Source organism: Rhinoderma darwinii, chromosome 3, assembly GCF_050947455.1.
Source record: "Rhinoderma darwinii isolate aRhiDar2 chromosome 3, aRhiDar2.hap1, whole genome shotgun sequence".
Classification (NCBI taxonomy): domain Eukaryota; kingdom Metazoa; phylum Chordata; class Amphibia; order Anura; family Rhinodermatidae; genus Rhinoderma; species Rhinoderma darwinii.
In genome coordinates, this window is record NC_134689.1 from 412757720 (window position 1) to 412777495 (window position 19776).

At 38.3% G+C, this 19776-nt stretch overlaps 31 non-coding genes across 31 annotated transcripts; 26 read left to right on the forward strand and 5 right to left on the reverse strand.

Moving 5' to 3' along the window:
* The first annotated feature begins 6 nt into the window (after positions 1 to 6).
* On the forward strand, positions 7 to 78 carry TRNAE-UUC (transfer RNA glutamic acid (anticodon UUC)). Its single transcript has one exon. It is a non-coding gene; the product is annotated as a tRNA-Glu (tRNA).
* A 653-nt stretch (positions 79 to 731) lies between these two features.
* TRNAE-UUC (transfer RNA glutamic acid (anticodon UUC)) lies at positions 732 to 803 on the forward strand. Its single transcript has one exon. It is a non-coding gene; the product is annotated as a tRNA-Glu (tRNA).
* A 653-nt stretch (positions 804 to 1456) lies between these two features.
* TRNAE-UUC (transfer RNA glutamic acid (anticodon UUC)) lies at positions 1457 to 1528 on the forward strand. The gene has a single exon. It is a non-coding gene; the product is annotated as a tRNA-Glu (tRNA).
* Positions 1529 to 2181: 653 nt separating this feature from the next.
* Positions 2182 to 2253, forward strand: TRNAE-UUC (transfer RNA glutamic acid (anticodon UUC)). Its single transcript has one exon. It is a non-coding gene; the product is annotated as a tRNA-Glu (tRNA).
* Positions 2254 to 2906: 653 nt separating this feature from the next.
* TRNAE-UUC (transfer RNA glutamic acid (anticodon UUC)) lies at positions 2907 to 2978 on the forward strand. Its single transcript has one exon. It is a non-coding gene; the product is annotated as a tRNA-Glu (tRNA).
* Positions 2979 to 3631: 653 nt separating this feature from the next.
* TRNAE-UUC (transfer RNA glutamic acid (anticodon UUC)) lies at positions 3632 to 3703 on the forward strand. Its single transcript has one exon. It is a non-coding gene; the product is annotated as a tRNA-Glu (tRNA).
* Positions 3704 to 4356: 653 nt separating this feature from the next.
* Positions 4357 to 4428, forward strand: TRNAE-UUC (transfer RNA glutamic acid (anticodon UUC)). Its single transcript has one exon. It is a non-coding gene; the product is annotated as a tRNA-Glu (tRNA).
* Positions 4429 to 5081: 653 nt separating this feature from the next.
* TRNAE-UUC (transfer RNA glutamic acid (anticodon UUC)) lies at positions 5082 to 5153 on the forward strand. Its single transcript has one exon. It is a non-coding gene; the product is annotated as a tRNA-Glu (tRNA).
* A 653-nt stretch (positions 5154 to 5806) lies between these two features.
* TRNAE-UUC (transfer RNA glutamic acid (anticodon UUC)) lies at positions 5807 to 5878 on the forward strand. The gene has a single exon. It is a non-coding gene; the product is annotated as a tRNA-Glu (tRNA).
* Positions 5879 to 6531: 653 nt separating this feature from the next.
* On the forward strand, positions 6532 to 6603 carry TRNAE-UUC (transfer RNA glutamic acid (anticodon UUC)). Its single transcript has one exon. It is a non-coding gene; the product is annotated as a tRNA-Glu (tRNA).
* Positions 6604 to 7072: 469 nt separating this feature from the next.
* TRNAM-CAU (transfer RNA methionine (anticodon CAU)) lies at positions 7073 to 7145 on the reverse strand. The gene has a single exon. It is a non-coding gene; the product is annotated as a tRNA-Met (tRNA).
* A 111-nt stretch (positions 7146 to 7256) lies between these two features.
* On the forward strand, positions 7257 to 7328 carry TRNAE-UUC (transfer RNA glutamic acid (anticodon UUC)). The gene has a single exon. It is a non-coding gene; the product is annotated as a tRNA-Glu (tRNA).
* A 469-nt stretch (positions 7329 to 7797) lies between these two features.
* Positions 7798 to 7870, reverse strand: TRNAM-CAU (transfer RNA methionine (anticodon CAU)). Its single transcript has one exon. It is a non-coding gene; the product is annotated as a tRNA-Met (tRNA).
* A 111-nt stretch (positions 7871 to 7981) lies between these two features.
* On the forward strand, positions 7982 to 8053 carry TRNAE-UUC (transfer RNA glutamic acid (anticodon UUC)). The gene has a single exon. It is a non-coding gene; the product is annotated as a tRNA-Glu (tRNA).
* A 653-nt stretch (positions 8054 to 8706) lies between these two features.
* On the forward strand, positions 8707 to 8778 carry TRNAE-UUC (transfer RNA glutamic acid (anticodon UUC)). Its single transcript has one exon. It is a non-coding gene; the product is annotated as a tRNA-Glu (tRNA).
* A 653-nt stretch (positions 8779 to 9431) lies between these two features.
* On the forward strand, positions 9432 to 9503 carry TRNAE-UUC (transfer RNA glutamic acid (anticodon UUC)). The gene has a single exon. It is a non-coding gene; the product is annotated as a tRNA-Glu (tRNA).
* A 653-nt stretch (positions 9504 to 10156) lies between these two features.
* On the forward strand, positions 10157 to 10228 carry TRNAE-UUC (transfer RNA glutamic acid (anticodon UUC)). The gene has a single exon. It is a non-coding gene; the product is annotated as a tRNA-Glu (tRNA).
* Positions 10229 to 10881: 653 nt separating this feature from the next.
* TRNAE-UUC (transfer RNA glutamic acid (anticodon UUC)) lies at positions 10882 to 10953 on the forward strand. Its single transcript has one exon. It is a non-coding gene; the product is annotated as a tRNA-Glu (tRNA).
* Positions 10954 to 11606: 653 nt separating this feature from the next.
* On the forward strand, positions 11607 to 11678 carry TRNAE-UUC (transfer RNA glutamic acid (anticodon UUC)). Its single transcript has one exon. It is a non-coding gene; the product is annotated as a tRNA-Glu (tRNA).
* A 653-nt stretch (positions 11679 to 12331) lies between these two features.
* TRNAE-UUC (transfer RNA glutamic acid (anticodon UUC)) lies at positions 12332 to 12403 on the forward strand. Its single transcript has one exon. It is a non-coding gene; the product is annotated as a tRNA-Glu (tRNA).
* Positions 12404 to 13056: 653 nt separating this feature from the next.
* On the forward strand, positions 13057 to 13128 carry TRNAE-UUC (transfer RNA glutamic acid (anticodon UUC)). Its single transcript has one exon. It is a non-coding gene; the product is annotated as a tRNA-Glu (tRNA).
* Positions 13129 to 13781: 653 nt separating this feature from the next.
* On the forward strand, positions 13782 to 13853 carry TRNAE-UUC (transfer RNA glutamic acid (anticodon UUC)). Its single transcript has one exon. It is a non-coding gene; the product is annotated as a tRNA-Glu (tRNA).
* Positions 13854 to 14506: 653 nt separating this feature from the next.
* On the forward strand, positions 14507 to 14578 carry TRNAE-UUC (transfer RNA glutamic acid (anticodon UUC)). Its single transcript has one exon. It is a non-coding gene; the product is annotated as a tRNA-Glu (tRNA).
* A 653-nt stretch (positions 14579 to 15231) lies between these two features.
* TRNAE-UUC (transfer RNA glutamic acid (anticodon UUC)) lies at positions 15232 to 15303 on the forward strand. The gene has a single exon. It is a non-coding gene; the product is annotated as a tRNA-Glu (tRNA).
* A 653-nt stretch (positions 15304 to 15956) lies between these two features.
* Positions 15957 to 16028, forward strand: TRNAE-UUC (transfer RNA glutamic acid (anticodon UUC)). Its single transcript has one exon. It is a non-coding gene; the product is annotated as a tRNA-Glu (tRNA).
* A 469-nt stretch (positions 16029 to 16497) lies between these two features.
* TRNAM-CAU (transfer RNA methionine (anticodon CAU)) lies at positions 16498 to 16570 on the reverse strand. The gene has a single exon. It is a non-coding gene; the product is annotated as a tRNA-Met (tRNA).
* Positions 16571 to 16681: 111 nt separating this feature from the next.
* On the forward strand, positions 16682 to 16753 carry TRNAE-UUC (transfer RNA glutamic acid (anticodon UUC)). The gene has a single exon. It is a non-coding gene; the product is annotated as a tRNA-Glu (tRNA).
* Positions 16754 to 17222: 469 nt separating this feature from the next.
* TRNAM-CAU (transfer RNA methionine (anticodon CAU)) lies at positions 17223 to 17295 on the reverse strand. The gene has a single exon. It is a non-coding gene; the product is annotated as a tRNA-Met (tRNA).
* A 112-nt stretch (positions 17296 to 17407) lies between these two features.
* On the forward strand, positions 17408 to 17479 carry TRNAE-UUC (transfer RNA glutamic acid (anticodon UUC)). Its single transcript has one exon. It is a non-coding gene; the product is annotated as a tRNA-Glu (tRNA).
* Positions 17480 to 19400: 1921 nt separating this feature from the next.
* Positions 19401 to 19473, reverse strand: TRNAM-CAU (transfer RNA methionine (anticodon CAU)). Its single transcript has one exon. It is a non-coding gene; the product is annotated as a tRNA-Met (tRNA).
* A 111-nt stretch (positions 19474 to 19584) lies between these two features.
* TRNAE-UUC (transfer RNA glutamic acid (anticodon UUC)) lies at positions 19585 to 19656 on the forward strand. The gene has a single exon. It is a non-coding gene; the product is annotated as a tRNA-Glu (tRNA).
* The last annotated feature ends 120 nt before the right edge of the window (positions 19657 to 19776 follow it).

Genomic DNA, 19776 nt, shown 5'->3' on the forward strand with positions numbered 1-19776 from the left:
AACTGCTCCCATATGGTCTAGCGGTTAGGATTCCTGGTTTTCACCCAGGTGGCCCGGGTTCGACTCCCGGTATGGGAAAAAACCTTTTACTAGTCTTGCACTTTCAAAGGTTGAGCGTTATAGGATAAAAGTGCCCTTTGTGGCCATAAATTCTAACTTATCTTTGTTTACCCATTCCTCCTCTTTTCACCAGATTATATTTGAGCTTGAAAACTCAAATAATTCCTATTGTTCCCTTCTCACTCCAAGTCAACAACCCCTTTATCCTGTCAGTTTGGCTCATTTTCCTTTTTTTAATGAACTAGTTTCGCCAATAAATAAGAAACCATCAGACTATTTCACCCAATCTGATTGGGACTTTGCTTTAATATTGTTTCTTTTTAGGCAAGATCCTATTTTGGATTTAAAGCTCAAATCATTCCCATCTCTTCTACTCACTCAAAAATGACAAGGAAATCAACAACACTTTCCTCATATATTAAAAACGTTTCGGCAGAAATACCCGATTTCCTGCATGAATGGAGGAAGACAAAAACTCACTGAACAGTGCCTCGTGTGAGGATCAAACTCACGACCTTCAGATTATGAGACTGACACGCTTACTACTGCGCTAACGAGGCAACCACCAGATGTTTGTAGACAAGCTCAAAGCGGCAAAATGAAAAAATATATATATATTTTCTTTATTCCCACTTTTTCTTAGTCCATGACTCATTATACTTAATAACTGCTCCCATATGGTCTAGCGGTTAGGATTCCTGGTTTTCACCCAGGTGGCCCGGGTTCGACTCCCGGTATGGGAAAAAACCTTTTACTAGTCTTGCACTTTCAAAGGTTGAGCGTTATAGGATAAAAGTGCTCTTTGTGGCCATAAATTCTAACTTATCTTTGTTTACCCATTCCTCCTCTTTTCACCAGATTATATTTGAGCTTGAAAACTCAAATAATTCCTATTGTTCCCTTCTCACTCCAAGTCAACAACCCCTTTATCCTGTCAGTTTGGCTCATTTTCCTTTTTTTAATGAACTAGTTTCGCCAATAAATAAGAAACCATCAGACTATTTCACCCAATCTGATTGGGACTTTGCTTTAATATTGTTTCTTTTTAGGCAAGATCCTATTTTGGATTTAAAGCTCAAATCATTCCCATCTCTTCTACTCACTCAAAAATGACAAGGAAATCAACAACACTTTCCTCATATATTAAAAACGTTTCGGCAGAAATACCCGATTTCCTGCATGAATGGAGGAAGACAAAAACTCACTGAACAGTGCCTCGTGTGAGGATCAAACTCACGACCTTCAGATTATGAGACTGACACGCTTACTACTGCGCTAACGAGGCAACCACCAGATGTTTGTAGACAAGCTCAAAGCGGCAAAATGAAAAAATATATATATATTTTCTTTATTCCCACTTTTTCTTAGTCCATGACTCATTATACTTAATAACTGCTCCCATATGGTCTAGCGGTTAGGATTCCTGGTTTTCACCCAGGTGGCCCGGGTTCGACTCCCGGTATGGGAAAAAACCTTTTACTAGTCTTGCACTTTCAAAGGTTGAGCGTTATAGGATAAAAGTGCTCTTTGTGGCCATAAATTCTAACTTATCTTTGTTTACCCATTCCTCCTCTTTTCACCAGATTATATTTGAGCTTGAAAACTCAAATAATTCCTATTGTTCCCTTCTCACTCCAAGTCAACAACCCCTTTATCCTGTCAGTTTGGCTCATTTTCCTTTTTTTAATGAACTAGTTTCGCCAATAAATAAGAAACCATCAGACTATTTCACCCAATCTGATTGGGACTTTGCTTTAATATTGTTTCTTTTTAGGCAAGATCCTATTTTGGATTTAAAGCTCAAATCATTCCCATCTCTTCTACTCACTCAAAAATGACAAGGAAATCAACAACACTTTCCTCATATATTAAGAACGTTTCGGCAGAAATACCCGATTTCCTGCATGAATGGAGGAAGACAAAAACTCACTGAACAGTGCCTCGTGTGAGGATCAAACTCACGACCTTCAGATTATGAGACTGACACGCTTACTACTGCGCTAACGAGGCAACCACCAGATGTTTGTAGACAAGCTCAAAGCGGCAAAATGAAAAAATATATATATATTTTCTTTATTCCCACTTTTTCTTAGTCCATGACTCATTATACTTAATAACTGCTCCCATATGGTCTAGCGGTTAGGATTCCTGGTTTTCACCCAGGTGGCCCGGGTTCGACTCCCGGTATGGGAAAAAACCTTTTACTAGTCTTGCACTTTCAAAGGTTGAGCGTTATAGGATAAAAGTGCCCTTTGTGGCCATAAATTCTAACTTATCTTTGTTTACCCATTCCTCCTCTTTTCACCAGATTATATTTGAGCTTGAAAACTCAAATAATTCCTATTGTTCCCTTCTCACTCCAAGTCAACAACCCCTTTATCCTGTCAGTTTGGCTCATTTTCCTTTTTTTAATGAACTAGTTTCGCCAATAAATAAGAAACCATCAGACTATTTCACCCAATCTGATTGGGACTTTGCTTTAATATTGTTTCTTTTTAGGCAAGATCCTATTTTGGATTTAAAGCTCAAATCATTCCCATCTCTTCTACTCACTCAAAAATGACAAGGAAATCAACAACACTTTCCTCATATATTAAAAACGTTTCGGCAGAAATACCCGATTTCCTGCATGAATGGAGGAAGACAAAAACTCACTGAACAGTGCCTCGTGTGAGGATCAAACTCACGACCTTCAGATTATGAGACTGACACGCTTACTACTGCGCTAACGAGGCAACCACCAGATGTTTGTAGACAAGCTCAAAGCGGCAAAATGAAAAAATATATATATATTTTCTTTATTCCCACTTTTTCTTAGTCCATGACTCATTATACTTAATAACTGCTCCCATATGGTCTAGCGGTTAGGATTCCTGGTTTTCACCCAGGTGGCCCGGGTTCGACTCCCGGTATGGGAAAAAACCTTTTACTAGTCTTGCACTTTCAAAGGTTGAGCGTTATAGGATAAAAGTGCTCTTTGTGGCCATAAATTCTAACTTATCTTTGTTTACCCATTCCTCCTCTTTTCACCAGATTATATTTGAGCTTGAAAACTCAAATAATTCCTATTGTTCCCTTCTCACTCCAAGTCAACAACCCCTTTATCCTGTCAGTTTGGCTCATTTTCCTTTTTTTAATGAACTAGTTTCGCCAATAAATAAGAAACCATCAGACTATTTCACCCAATCTGATTGGGACTTTGCTTTAATATTGTTTCTTTTTAGGCAAGATCCTATTTTGGATTTAAAGCTCAAATCATTCCCATCTCTTCTACTCACTCAAAAATGACAAGGAAATCAACAACACTTTCCTCATATATTAAGAACGTTTCGGCAGAAATACCCGATTTCCTGCATGAATGGAGGAAGACAAAAACTCACTGAACAGTGCCTCGTGTGAGGATCAAACTCACGACCTTCAGATTATGAGACTGACACGCTTACTACTGCGCTAACGAGGCAACCACCAGATGTTTGTAGACAAGCTCAAAGCGGCAAAATGAAAAAATATATATATATTTTCTTTATTCCCACTTTTTCTTAGTCCATGACTCATTATACTTAATAACTGCTCCCATATGGTCTAGCGGTTAGGATTCCTGGTTTTCACCCAGGTGGCCCGGGTTCGACTCCCGGTATGGGAAAAAACCTTTTACTAGTCTTGCACTTTCAAAGGTTGAGCGTTATAGGATAAAAGTGCCCTTTGTGGCCATAAATTCTAACTTATCTTTGTTTACCCATTCCTCCTCTTTTCACCAGATTATATTTGAGCTTGAAAACTCAAATAATTCCTATTGTTCCCTTCTCACTCCAAGTCAACAACCCCTTTATCCTGTCAGTTTGGCTCATTTTCCTTTTTTTAATGAACTAGTTTCGCCAATAAATAAGAAACCATCAGACTATTTCACCCAATCTGATTGGGACTTTGCTTTAATATTGTTTCTTTTTAGGCAAGATCCTATTTTGGATTTAAAGCTCAAATCATTCCCATCTCTTCTACTCACTCAAAAATGACAAGGAAATCAACAACACTTTCCTCATATATTAAAAACGTTTCGGCAGAAATACCCGATTTCCTGCATGAATGGAGGAAGACAAAAACTCACTGAACAGTGCCTCGTGTGAGGATCAAACTCACGACCTTCAGATTATGAGACTGACACGCTTACTACTGCGCTAACGAGGCAACCACCAGATGTTTGTAGACAAGCTCAAAGCGGCAAAATGAAAAAATATATATATATTTTCTTTATTCCCACTTTTTCTTAGTCCATGACTCATTATACTTAATAACTGCTCCCATATGGTCTAGCGGTTAGGATTCCTGGTTTTCACCCAGGTGGCCCGGGTTCGACTCCCGGTATGGGAAAAAACCTTTTACTAGTCTTGCACTTTCAAAGGTTGAGCGTTATAGGATAAAAGTGCTCTTTGTGGCCATAAATTCTAACTTATCTTTGTTTACCCATTCCTCCTCTTTTCACCAGATTATATTTGAGCTTGAAAACTCAAATAATTCCTATTGTTCCCTTCTCACTCCAAGTCAACAACCCCTTTATCCTGTCAGTTTGGCTCATTTTCCTTTTTTTAATGAACTAGTTTCGCCAATAAATAAGAAACCATCAGACTATTTCACCCAATCTGATTGGGACTTTGCTTTAATATTGTTTCTTTTTAGGCAAGATCCTATTTTGGATTTAAAGCTCAAATCATTCCCATCTCTTCTACTCACTCAAAAATGACAAGGAAATCAACAACACTTTCCTCATATATTAAGAACGTTTCGGCAGAAATACCCGATTTCCTGCATGAATGGAGGAAGACAAAAACTCACTGAACAGTGCCTCGTGTGAGGATCAAACTCACGACCTTCAGATTATGAGACTGACACGCTTACTACTGCGCTAACGAGGCAACCACCAGATGTTTGTAGACAAGCTCAAAGCGGCAAAATGAAAAAATATATATATATTTTCTTTATTCCCACTTTTTCTTAGTCCATGACTCATTATACTTAATAACTGCTCCCATATGGTCTAGCGGTTAGGATTCCTGGTTTTCACCCAGGTGGCCCGGGTTCGACTCCCGGTATGGGAAAAAACCTTTTACTAGTCTTGCACTTTCAAAGGTTGAGCGTTATAGGATAAAAGTGCCCTTTGTGGCCATAAATTCTAACTTATCTTTGTTTACCCATTCCTCCTCTTTTCACCAGATTATATTTGAGCTTGAAAACTCAAATAATTCCTATTGTTCCCTTCTCACTCCAAGTCAACAACCCCTTTATCCTGTCAGTTTGGCTCATTTTCCTTTTTTTAATGAACTAGTTTCGCCAATAAATAAGAAACCATCAGACTATTTCACCCAATCTGATTGGGACTTTGCTTTAATATTGTTTCTTTTTAGGCAAGATCCTATTTTGGATTTAAAGCTCAAATCATTCCCATCTCTTCTACTCACTCAAAAATGACAAGGAAATCAACAACACTTTCCTCATATATTAAAAACGTTTCGGCAGAAATACCCGATTTCCTGCATGAATGGAGGAAGACAAAAACTCACTGAACAGTGCCTCGTGTGAGGATCAAACTCACGACCTTCAGATTATGAGACTGACACGCTTACTACTGCGCTAACGAGGCAACCACCAGATGTTTGTAGACAAGCTCAAAGCGGCAAAATGAAAAAATATATATATATTTTCTTTATTCCCACTTTTTCTTAGTCCATGACTCATTATACTTAATAACTGCTCCCATATGGTCTAGCGGTTAGGATTCCTGGTTTTCACCCAGGTGGCCCGGGTTCGACTCCTGGTATGGGAAAAAACCTTTTACTAGTCTTGCACTTTCAAAGGTTGAGCGTTATAGGATAAAAGTGCTCTTTGTGGCCATAAATTCTAACTTATCTTTGTTTACCCATTCCTCCTCTTTTCACCAGATTATATTTGAGCTTGAAAACTCAAATAATTCCTATTGTTCCCTTCTCACTCCAAGTCAACAACCCCTTTATCCTGTCAGTTTGGCTCATTTTCCTTTTTTTAATGAACTAGTTTCGCCAATAAATAAGAAACCATCAGACTATTTCACCCAATCTGATTGGGACTTTGCTTTAATATTGTTTCTTTTTAGGCAAGATCCTATTTTGGATTTAAAGCTCAAATCATTCCCATCTCTTCTACTCACTCAAAAATGACAAGGAAATCAACAACACTTTCCTCATATATTAAGAACGTTTCGGCAGAAATACCCGATTTCCTGCATGAATGGAGGAAGACAAAAACTCACTGAACAGTGCCTCGTGTGAGGATCAAACTCACGACCTTCAGATTATGAGACTGACACGCTTACTACTGCGCTAACGAGGCAACCACCAGATGTTTGTAGACAAGCTCAAAGCGGCAAAATGAAAAAATATATATATATTTTCTTTATTCCCACTTTTTCTTAGTCCATGACTCATTATACTTAATAACTGCTCCCATATGGTCTAGCGGTTAGGATTCCTGGTTTTCACCCAGGTGGCCCGGGTTCGACTCCCGGTATGGGAAAAAACCTTTTACTAGTCTTGCACTTTCAAAGGTTGAGCGTTATAGGATAAAAGTGCCCTTTGTGGCCATAAATTCTAACTTATCTTTGTTTACCCATTCCTCCTCTTTTCACCAGATTATATTTGAGCTTGAAAACTCAAATAATTCCTATTGTTCCCTTCTCACTCCAAGTCAACAACCCCTTTATCCTGTCAGTTTGGCTCATTTTCCTTTTTTTAATGAACTAGTTTCGCCAATAAATAAGAAACCATCAGACTATTTCACCCAATCTGATTGGGACTTTGCTTTAATATTGTTTCTTTTTAGGCAAGATCCTATTTTGGATTTAAAGCTCAAATCATTCCCATCTCTTCTACTCACTCAAAAATGACAAGGAAATCAACAACACTTTCCTCATATATTAAAAACGTTTCGGCAGAAATACCCGATTTCCTGCATGAATGGAGGAAGACAAAAACTCACTGAACAGTGCCTCGTGTGAGGATCGAACTCACGACCTTCAGATTATGAGACTGACACGCTTCCTACTGCGCTAACGAGGCAACCACCAGATGTTTGTAGACAAGCTCAAAGCGGCAAAATAAAAAAATATATATATATTTTCTTTATTCCCACTTTTTTTTAGTCCATGACTCATTATACTTAATAACTGCTCCCATATGGTCTAGCGGTTAGGATTCCTGGTTTTCACCCAGGTGGCCTGGGTTCGACTCCCGGTATGGGAAAAAACCTTTTACTAGTCTTGCACTTTCAAAGGTTGAGCGTTATAGGATAAAAGTGCTCTTTGTGGCCATAAATTCTAACTTATCTTTGTTTACCCATTCCTCCTCTTTTCACCAGATTATATTTGAGCTTGAAAACTCAAATAATTCCTATTGTTCCCTTCTCACTCCAAGTCAACAACCCCTTTATCCTGTCAGTTTGGCTCATTTTCCTTTTTTTAATGAACTAGTTTTGCCAATAAATAAGAAACCATCAGACTATTTCACCCAATCTGATTGGGACTTTGCTTTAATATTGTTTCTTTTTAGGCAAGATCCTATTTTGGATTTAAAGCTCAAATCATTCCCATCTCTTCTACTCACTCAAAAATGACAAGGAAATCAACAACACTTTCCTCATATATTAAAAACGTTTCGGCAGAAATACCCGATTTCCTGCATGAATGGAGGAAGACAAAAACTCACTGAACAGTGCCTCGTGTGAGGATCGAACTCACGACCTTCAGATTATGAGACTGACACGCTTCCTACTGCGCTAACGAGGCAACCACCAGATGTTTGTAGACAAGCTCAAAGCGGCAAAATAAAAAAATATATATATATTTTCTTTATTCCCACTTTTTTTTAGTCCATGACTCATTATACTTAATAACTGCTCCCATATGGTCTAGCGGTTAGGATTCCTGGTTTTCACCCAGGTGGCCTGGGTTCGACTCCCGGTATGGGAAAAAACCTTTTACTAGTCTTGCACTTTCAAAGGTTGAGCGTTATAGGATAAAAGTGCTCTTTGTGGCCATAAATTCTAACTTATCTTTGTTTACCCATTCCTCCTCTTTTCACCAGATTATATTTGAGCTTGAAAACTCAAATAATTCCTATTGTTCCCTTCTCACTCCAAGTCAACAACCCCTTTATCCTGTCAGTTTGGCTCATTTTCCTTTTTTTAATGAACTAGTTTCGCCAATAAATAAGAAACCATCAGACTATTTCACCCAATCTGATTGGGACTTTGCTTTAATATTGTTTCTTTTTAGGCAAGATCCTATTTTGGATTTAAAGCTCAAATCATTCCCATCTCTTCTACTCACTCAAAAATGACAAGGAAATCAACAACACTTTCCTCATATATTAAAAACGTTTCGGCAGAAATACCCGATTTCCTGCATGAATGGAGGAAGACAAAAACTCACTGAACAGTGCCTCGTGTGAGGATCAAACTCACGACCTTCAGATTATGAGACTGACACGCTTACTACTGCGCTAACGAGGCAACCACCAGATGTTTGTAGACAAGCTCAAAGCGGCAAAATGAAAAAATATATATATATTTTCTTTATTCCCACTTTTTCTTAGTCCATGACTCATTATACTTAATAACTGCTCCCATATGGTCTAGCGGTTAGGATTCCTGGTTTTCACCCAGGTGGCCCGGGTTCGACTCCCGGTATGGGAAAAAACCTTTTACTAGTCTTGCACTTTCAAAGGTTGAGCGTTATAGGATAAAAGTGCTCTTTGTGGCCATAAATTCTAACTTATCTTTGTTTACCCATTCCTCCTCTTTTCACCAGATTATATTTGAGCTTGAAAACTCAAATAATTCCTATTGTTCCCTTCTCACTCCAAGTCAACAACCCCTTTATCCTGTCAGTTTGGCTCATTTTCCTTTTTTTAATGAACTAGTTTCGCCAATAAATAAGAAACCATCAGACTATTTCACCCAATCTGATTGGGACTTTGCTTTAATATTGTTTCTTTTTAGGCAAGATCCTATTTTGGATTTAAAGCTCAAATCATTCCCATCTCTTCTACTCACTCAAAAATGACAAGGAAATCAACAACACTTTCCTCATATATTAAGAACGTTTCGGCAGAAATACCCGATTTCCTGCATGAATGGAGGAAGACAAAAACTCACTGAACAGTGCCTCGTGTGAGGATCAAACTCACGACCTTCAGATTATGAGACTGACACGCTTACTACTGCGCTAACGAGGCAACCACCAGATGTTTGTAGACAAGCTCAAAGCGGCAAAATGAAAAAATATATATATATTTTCTTTATTCCCACTTTTTCTTAGTCCATGACTCATTATACTTAATAACTGCTCCCATATGGTCTAGCGGTTAGGATTCCTGGTTTTCACCCAGGTGGCCCGGGTTCGACTCCCGGTATGGGAAAAAACCTTTTACTAGTCTTGCACTTTCAAAGGTTGAGCGTTATAGGATAAAAGTGCCCTTTGTGGCCATAAATTCTAACTTATCTTTGTTTACCCATTCCTCCTCTTTTCACCAGATTATATTTGAGCTTGAAAACTCAAATAATTCCTATTGTTCCCTTCTCACTCCAAGTCAACAACCCCTTTATCCTGTCAGTTTGGCTCATTTTCCTTTTTTTAATGAACTAGTTTCGCCAATAAATAAGAAACCATCAGACTATTTCACCCAATCTGATTGGGACTTTGCTTTAATATTGTTTCTTTTTAGGCAAGATCCTATTTTGGATTTAAAGCTCAAATCATTCCCATCTCTTCTACTCACTCAAAAATGACAAGGAAATCAACAACACTTTCCTCATATATTAAAAACGTTTCGGCAGAAATACCCGATTTCCTGCATGAATGGAGGAAGACAAAAACTCACTGAACAGTGCCTCGTGTGAGGATCAAACTCACGACCTTCAGGTTATGAGACTGACACGCTTACTACTGCGCTAACGAGGCAACCACCAGATGTTTGTAGACAAGCTCAAAGCGGCAAAATAAAAAAATATATATATATTTTCTTTATTCCCACTTTTTTTTAGTCCATGACTCATTATACTTAATAACTGCTCCCATATGGTCTAGCGGTTAGGATTCCTGGTTTTCACCCAGGTGGCCTGGGTTCGACTCCCGGTATGGGAAAAAACCTTTTACTAGTCTTGCACTTTCAAAGGTTGAGCGTTATAGGATAAAAGTGCTCTTTGTGGCCATAAATTCTAACTTATCTTTGTTTACCCATTCCTCCTCTTTTCACCAGATTATATTTGAGCTTGAAAACTCAAATAATTCCTATTGTTCCCTTCTCACTCCAAGTCAACAACCCCTTTATCCTGTCAGTTTGGCTCATTTTCCTTTTTTTAATGAACTAGTTTCGCCAATAAATAAGAAACCATCAGACTATTTCACCCAATCTGATTGGGACTTTGCTTTAATATTGTTTCTTTTTAGGCAAGATCCTATTTTGGATTTAAAGCTCAAATCATTCCCATCTCTTCTACTCACTCAAAAATGACAAGGAAATCAACAACACTTTCCTCATATATTAAAAACGTTTCGGCAGAAATACCCGATTTCCTGCATGAATGGAGGAAGACAAAAACTCACTGAACAGTGCCTCGTGTGAGGATCAAACTCACGACCTTCAGATTATGAGACTGACACGCTTACTACTGCGCTAACGAGGCAACCACCAGATGTTTGTAGACAAGCTCAAAGCGGCAAAATGAAAAAATATATATATATTTTCTTTATTCCCACTTTTTCTTAGTCCATGACTCATTATACTTAATAACTGCTCCCATATGGTCTAGCGGTTAGGATTCCTGGTTTTCACCCAGGTGGCCCGGGTTCGACTCCCGGTATGGGAAAAAACCTTTTACTAGTCTTGCACTTTCAAAGGTTGAGCGTTATAGGATAAAAGTGCTCTTTGTGGCCATAAATTCTAACTTATCTTTGTTTACCCATTCCTCCTCTTTTCACCAGATTATATTTGAGCTTGAAAACTCAAATAATTCCTATTGTTCCCTTCTCACTCCAAGTCAACAACCCCTTTATCCTGTCAGTTTGGCTCATTTTCCTTTTTTTAATGAACTAGTTTCGCCAATAAATAAGAAACCATCAGACTATTTCACCCAATCTGATTGGGACTTTGCTTTAATATTGTTTCTTTTTAGGCAAGATCCTATTTTGGATTTAAAGCTCAAATCATTCCCATCTCTTCTACTCACTCAAAAATGACAAGGAAATCAACAACACTTTCCTCATATATTAAGAACGTTTCGGCAGAAATACCCGATTTCCTGCATGAATGGAGGAAGACAAAAACTCACTGAACAGTGCCTCGTGTGAGGATCAAACTCACGACCTTCAGATTATGAGACTGACACGCTTACTACTGCGCTAACGAGGCAACCACCAGATGTTTGTAGACAAGCTCAAAGCGGCAAAATGAAAAAATATATATATATTTTCTTTATTCCCACTTTTTCTTAGTCCATGACTCATTATACTTAATAACTGCTCCCATATGGTCTAGCGGTTAGGATTCCTGGTTTTCACCCAGGTGGCCCGGGTTCGACTCCCGGTATGGGAAAAAACCTTTTACTAGTCTTGCACTTTCAAAGGTTGAGCGTTATAGGATAAAAGTGCCCTTTGTGGCCATAAATTCTAACTTATCTTTGTTTACCCATTCCTCCTCTTTTCACCAGATTATATTTGAGCTTGAAAACTCAAATAATTCCTATTGTTCCCTTCTCACTCCAAGTCAACAACCCCTTTATCCTGTCAGTTTGGCTCATTTTCCTTTTTTTAATGAACTAGTTTCGCCAATAAATAAGAAACCATCAGACTATTTCACCCAATCTGATTGGGACTTTGCTTTAATATTGTTTCTTTTTAGGCAAGATCCTATTTTGGATTTAAAGCTCAAATCATTCCCATCTCTTCTACTCACTCAAAAATGACAAGGAAATCAACAACACTTTCCTCATATATTAAAAACGTTTCGGCAGAAATACCCGATTTCCTGCATGAATGGAGGAAGACAAAAACTCACTGAACAGTGCCTCGTGTGAGGATCAAACTCACGACCTTCAGGTTATGAGACTGACACGCTTACTACTGCGCTAACGAGGCAACCACCAGATGTTTGTAGACAAGCTCAAAGCGGCAAAATGAAAAAATATATATATATTTTCTTTATTCCCACTTTTTCTTAGTCCATGACTCATTATACTTAATAACTGCTCCCATATGGTCTAGCGGTTAGGATTCCTGGTTTTCACCCAGGTGGCCCGGGTTCGACTCCCGGTATGGGAAAAAACCTTTTACTAGTCTTGCACTTTCAAAGGTTGAGCGTTATAGGATAAAAGTGCCATTTGTGGCCATAAATTCTAACTTATCTTTGTTTACCCATTCCTCCTCTTTTCACCAGATTATATTTGAGCTTGAAAACTCAAATAATTCCTATTGTTCCCTTCTCACTCCAAGTCAACAACCCCTTTATCCTGTCAGTTTGGCTCATTTTCCTTTTTTTAATGAACTAGTTTCGCCAATAAATAAGAAACCATCAGACTATTTCACCCAATCTGATTGGGACTTTGCTTTAATATTGTTTCTTTTTAGGCAAGATCCTATTTTGGATTTAAAGCTCAAATCATTCCCATCTCTTCTACTCACTCAAAAATGACAAGGAAATCAACAACACTTTCCTCATATATTAAAAACGTTTCGGCAGAAATACCCGATTTCCTGCATGAATGGAGGAAGACAAAAACTCACTGAACAGTGCCTCGTGTGAGGATCAAACTCACGACCTTCAGATTATGAGACTGACACGCTTACTACTGCGCTAACGAGGCAACCACCAGATGTTTGTAGACAAGCTCAAAGCGGCAAAATGAAAAAATATATATATATTTTCTTTATTCCCACTTTTTCTTAGTCCATGACTCATTATACTTAATAACTGCTCCCATATGGTCTAGCGGTTAGGATTCCTGGTTTTCACCCAGGTGGCCTGGGTTCGACTCCCGGTATGGGAAAAAACCTTTTACTAGTCTTGCACTTTCAAAGGTTGAGCGTTATAGGATAAAAGTGCTCTTTGTGGCCATAAATTCTAACTTATCTTTGTTTACCCATTCCTCCTCTTTTCACCAGATTATATTTGAGCTTGAAAACTCAAATAATTCCTATTGTTCCCTTCTCACTCCAAGTCAACAACCCCTTTATCCTGTCAGTTTGGCTCATTTTCCTTTTTTTAATGAACTAGTTTCGCCAATAAATAAGAAACCATCAGACTATTTCACCCAATCTGATTGGGACTTTGCTTTAATATTGTTTCTTTTTAGGCAAGATCCTATTTTGGATTTAAAGCTCAAATCATTCCCATCTCTTCTACTCACTCAAAAATGACAAGGAAATCAACAACACTTTCCTCATATATTAAAAACGTTTCGGCAGAAATACCCGATTTCCTGCATGAATGGAGGAAGACAAAAACTCACTGAACAGTGCCTCGTGTGAGGATCAAACTCACGACCTTCAGATTATGAGACTGACACGCTTACTACTGCGCTAACGAGGCAACCACCAGATGTTTGTAGACAAGCTCAAAGCGGCAAAATGAAAAAATATATATATATTTTCTTTATTCCCACTTTTTCTTAGTCCATGACTCATTATACTTAATAACTGCTCCCATATGGTCTAGCGGTTAGGATTCCTGGTTTTCACCCAGGTGGCCCGGGTTCGACTCCCGGTATGGGAAAAAACCTTTTACTAGTCTTGCACTTTCAAAGGTTGAGCGTTATAGGATAAAAGTGCTCTTTGTGGCCATAAATTCTAACTTATCTTTGTTTACCCATTCCTCCTCTTTTCACCAGATTATATTTGAGCTTGAAAACTCAAATAATTCCTATTGTTCCCTTCTCACTCCAAGTCAACAACCCCTTTATCCTGTCAGTTTGGCTCATTTTCCTTTTTTTAATGAACTAGTTTCGCCAATAAATAAGAAACCATCAGACTATTTCACCCAATCTGATTGGGACTTTGCTTTAATATTGTTTCTTTTTAGGCAAGATCCTATTTTGGATTTAAAGCTCAAATCATTCCCATCTCTTCTACTCACTCAAAAATGACAAGGAAATCAACAACACTTTCCTCATATATTAAGAACGTTTCGGCAGAAATACCCGATTTCCTGCATGAATGGAGGAAGACAAAAACTCACTGAACAGTGCCTCGTGTGAGGATCAAACTCACGACCTTCAGATTATGAGACTGACACGCTTACTACTGCGCTAACGAGGCAACCACCAGATGTTTGTAGACAAGCTCAAAGCGGCAAAATGAAAAAATATATATATATTTTCTTTATTCCCACTTTTTCTTAGTCCATGACTCATTATACTTAATAACTGCTCCCATATGGTCTAGCGGTTAGGATTCCTGGTTTTCACCCAGGTGGCCCGGGTTCGACTCCCGGTATGGGAAAAAACCTTTTACTAGTCTTGCACTTTCAAAGGTTGAGCGTTATAGGATAAAAGTGCCCTTTGTGGCCATAAATTCTAACTTATCTTTGTTTACCCATTCCTCCTCTTTTCACCAGATTATATTTGAGCTTGAAAACTCAAATAATTCCTATTGTTCCCTTCTCACTCCAAGTCAACAACCCCTTTATCCTGTCAGTTTGGCTCATTTTCCTTTTTTTAATGAACTAGTTTCGCCAATAAATAAGAAACCATCAGACTATTTCACCCAATCTGATTGGGACTTTGCTTTAATATTGTTTCTTTTTAGGCAAGATCCTATTTTGGATTTAAAGCTCAAATCATTCCCATCTCTTCTACTCACTCAAAAATGACAAGGAAATCAACAACACTTTCCTCATATATTAAAAACGTTTCGGCAGAAATACCCGATTTCCTGCATGAATGGAGGAAGACAAAAACTCACTGAACAGTGCCTCGTGTGAGGATCAAACTCACGACCTTCAGGTTATGAGACTGACACGCTTACTACTGCGCTAACGAGGCAACCACCAGATGTTTGTAGACAAGCTCAAAGCGGCAAAATGAAAAAATATATATATATTTTCTTTATTCCCACTTTTTCTTAGTCCATGACTCATTATACTTAATAACTGCTCCCATATGGTCTAGCGGTTAGGATTCCTGGTTTTCACCCAGGTGGCCCGGGTTCGACTCCCGGTATGGGAAAAAACCTTTTACTAGTCTTGCACTTTCAAAGGTTGAGCGTTATAGGATAAAAGTGCTCTTTGTGGCCATAAATTCTAACTTATCTTTGTTTACCCATTCCTCCTCTTTTCACCAGATTATATTTGAGCTTGAAAACTCAAATAATTCCTATTGTTCCCTTCTCACTCCAAGTCAACAACCCCTTTATCCTGTCAGTTTGGCTCATTTTCCTTTTTTTAATGAACTAGTTTCGCCAATAAATAAGAAACCATCAGACTATTTCACCCAATCTGATTGGGACTTTGCTTTAATATTGTTTCTTTTTAGGCAAGATCCTATTTTGGATTTAAAGCTCAAATCATTCCCATCTCTTCTACTCACTCAAAAATGACAAGGAAATCAACAACACTTTCCTCATATATTAAGAACGTTTCGGCAGAAATACCCGATTTCCTGCATGAATGGAGGAAGACAAAAACTCACTGAACAGTGCCTCGTGTGAGGATCAAACTCACGACCTTCAGATTATGAGACTGACACGCTTACTACTGCGCTAACGAGGCAACCACCAGATGTTTGTAGACAAGCTCAAAGCGGCAAAATGAAAAAATATATATATATTTTCTTTATTCCCACTTTTTCTTAGTCCATGACTCATTATACTTAATAACTGCTCCCATATGGTCTAGCGGTTAGGATTCCTGGTTTTCACCCAGGTGGCCCGGGTTCGACTCCCGGTATGGGAAAAAACCTTTTACTAGTCTTGCACTTTCAAAGGTTGAGCGTTATAGGATAAAAGTGCCCTTTGTGGCCATAAATTCTAACTTATCTTTGTTTACCCATTCCTCCTCTTTTCACCAGATTATATTTGAGCTTGAAAACTCAAATAATTCCTATTGTTCCCTTCTCACTCCAAGTCAACAACCCCTTTATCCTGTCAGTTTGGCTCATTTTCCTTTTTTTAATGAACTAGTTTCGCCAATAAATAAGAAACCATCAGACTATTTCACCCAATCTGATTGGGACTTTGCTTTAATATTGTTTCTTTTTAGGCAAGATCCTATTTTGGATTTAAAGCTCAAATCATTCCCATCTCTTCTACTCACTCAAAAATGACAAGGAAATCAACAACACTTTCCTCATATATTAAAAACGTTTCGGCAGAAATACCCGATTTCCTGCATGAATGGAGGAAGACAAAAACTCACTGAACAGTGCCTCGTGTGAGGATCGAACTCACGACCTTCAGATTATGAGACTGACACGCTTCCTACTGCGCTAACGAGGCAACCACCAGATGTTTGTAGACAAGCTCAAAGCGGCAAAATGAAAAAAAAAATATATATTTTCTTTATTCCCACTTTTTCTTAGTCCATGACTCATTATACTTAATAACTGCTCCCATATGGTCTAGCGGTTAGGATTCCTGGTTTTCACCCAGGTGGCCCGGGTTCGACTCCCGGTATGGGAAAAAACCTTTTACTAGTCTTGCACTTTCAAAGGTTGAGCGTTATAGGATAAAAGTGCCCTTTGTGGCCATAAATTCTAACTTATCTTTGTTTACCCATTCCTCCTCTTTTCACCAGATTATATTTGAGCTTGAAAACTCAAATAATTCCTATTGTTCCCTTCTCACTCCAAGTCAACAACCCCTTTATCCTGTCAGTTTGGCTCATTTTCCTTTTTTTAATGAACTAGTTTCGCCAATAAATAAGAAACCATCAGACTATTTCACCCAATCTGATTGGGACTTTGCTTTAATATTGTTTCTTTTTAGGCAAGATCCTATTTTGGATTTAAAGCTCAAATCATTCCCATCTCTTCTACTCACTCAAAAATGACAAGGAAATCAACAACACTTTCCTCATATATTAAAAACGTTTCGGCAGAAATACCCGATTTCCTGCATGAATGGAGGAAGACAAAAACTCACTGAACAGTGCCTCGTGTGAGGATCGAACTCACGACCTTCAGATTATGAGACTGACACGCTTCCTACTGCGCTAACGAGGCAACCACCAGATGTTTGTAGACAAGCTCAAAGCGGCAAAATGAAAAAAAAAAATATATATTTTCTTTATTCCCACTTTTTCTTAGTCCATGACTCACTATACTTTTTAACTGCTCCCATATGGTCTAGCGGTTAGGATTCCTGGTTTTCACCCTGGTGGCCCGGGTTCGACTCCCGGTGTGGGAAAAAACCTTTTACAGTCTTGCACTTTCAAAGGTTGAGCGTTATGGGATAAAAGTGCTCTTTGTGGCCATAAATTCTAACTTATCTTTGTTTACCCATTCCTCCTGTTTTCACCAGATTATATTTGAGCTTGAAAACTCAAATAATTCCTATTGTTCCCTTCTCACTCCAAGTCAACAACCCCTTTATCCTGTCAGTTTGGCTCATTTTCCTTTTTTTAATGAACTAGTTTCGCCAATAAATAAGAAACCATCAGACTATTTCACCCAATCTGATTGGGACTTTGCTTTAATATTGTTTCTTTTTAGGCAAGATCCTATTTTGGATTTAAAGCTCAAATCATTCCCATCTCTTCTACTCACTCAAAAATGACAAGGAAATCAACAACACTTTCCTCATATATTAAAAACGTTTCGGCAGAAATACCCGATTTCCTGCATGAATGGAGGAAGACAAAAACTCACTGAACAGTGCCTCGTGTGAGGATCAAACTCACGACCTTCAGATTATGAGACTGACACGCTTCCTACTGCGCTAACGAGGCAACCACCAGATGTTTGTAGACAAGCTCAAATCGGCAAAATGAAAAAAAAATATATATATTTTCTTTATTCCCACTTTTTCTTAGTCCATGACTCATTATACTTAATAACTGCTCCCATATGGTCTAGCGATTAGGATTCCTGGTTTTCACCCAGGTGGCCTGGGTTCGACTCCCGGTATGGGAAAAAACCTTTTACTAGTCTTGCACTTTCAAAGGTTGAGCGTTATGGGATAAAAGTGCTCTTTGTGGCCATAAATTCTAACTTATCTTTGTTTACCCATTCCTCCTCTTTTCACCAGATTATATTTGAGCTTGAAAACTCAAATAATTCCTATTGTTCCCTTCTCACTCCAAGTCAACAACCCCTTTATCCTGTCAGTTTGGCTCATTTTCCTTTTTTTAATGAACTAGTTTCGCCAATAAATAAGAAACCATCAGACTATTTCACCCAATCTGATTGGGACTTTGCTTTAATATTGTTTCTTTTTAGGCAAGATCCTATTTTGGATTTAAAGCTCAAATCATTCCCATCTCTTCTACTCACTCAAAAATGACAAGGAAATCAACAACACTTTCCTCATATATTAAAAACGTTTCGGCAGAAATACCCGATTTCCTGCATGAATGGAGGAAGACAAAAACTCACTGAACAGTGCCTCGTGTGAGGATCAAACTCACGACCTTCAGATTATGAGACTGACACGCTTCCTACTGCGCTAACGAGGCAACCACCAGATGTTTGTAGACAAGCTCAAATCGGCAAAATGAAAAAAAAATATATATATTTTCTTTATTCCCACTTTTTCTTAGTCCATGACTCATTATACTTAATAACTGCTCCCATATGGTCTAGCGATTAGGATTCCTGGTTTTCACCCAGGTGGCCTGGGTTCGACTCCCGGTATGGGAAAAAAAACTTTTACTAGTCTTGCACTTTCAAAGGTTGAGCGTTATAGGATAAAAGTGCTCTTTGTGGCCATAAATTCTAACTTATCTTTGTTTACCCATTCCTCCTCTTTTCACCAGATTATATTTGAGCTTGAAAACTCAAATAATTCCTATTGTTCCCTTCTCACTCCAAGTCAACAACCCCTTTATCCTGTCAGTTTGGCTCATTTTCCTTTTTTTAATGAACTAGTTTCGCCAATAAATAAGAAACCATCAGACTATTTCACCCAATCTGATTGGGACTTTGCTTTAATATTGTTTCTTTTTAGGCAAGATCCTATTTTGGATTTAAAGCTCAAATCATTCCCATCTCTTCTACTCACTCAAAAATGACAAGAAAATCAACAACACTTTCCTCATATATTAAAAACGTTTCGGCAGAAATACCCAATTTCCTGCATGAATGGAGGAAGACAAAAACTCACTGAACAGTGCCTCGTGTGAGGATCGAACTCACGACCTTCAGATTATGAGACTGACACGCTTCCTACTGCGCTAACGAGGCAACCACCAGATGTTTGTAGACAAGCTCAAAGCGGCAAAATGAAAAAAAATATATATATTTTCTTTATTCCCACTTTTTCTTAGTCCATGACTCATTATACTTAATAACTGCTCCCATATGGTCTAGCGGTTAGGATTCCTGGTTTTCACCCAAGTGGCCCGGGTTCGACTCCCGGTATGGGAAAAAACGTTTTACTAGTCTTGCACTTTCAAAGGTTGAGCGTTATGGGATAAAAGTGCTCTTTGTGGCCATAAATTCTAACTTATCTTTGTTTACCCATTCCTCCTCTTTTCACCAGATTAT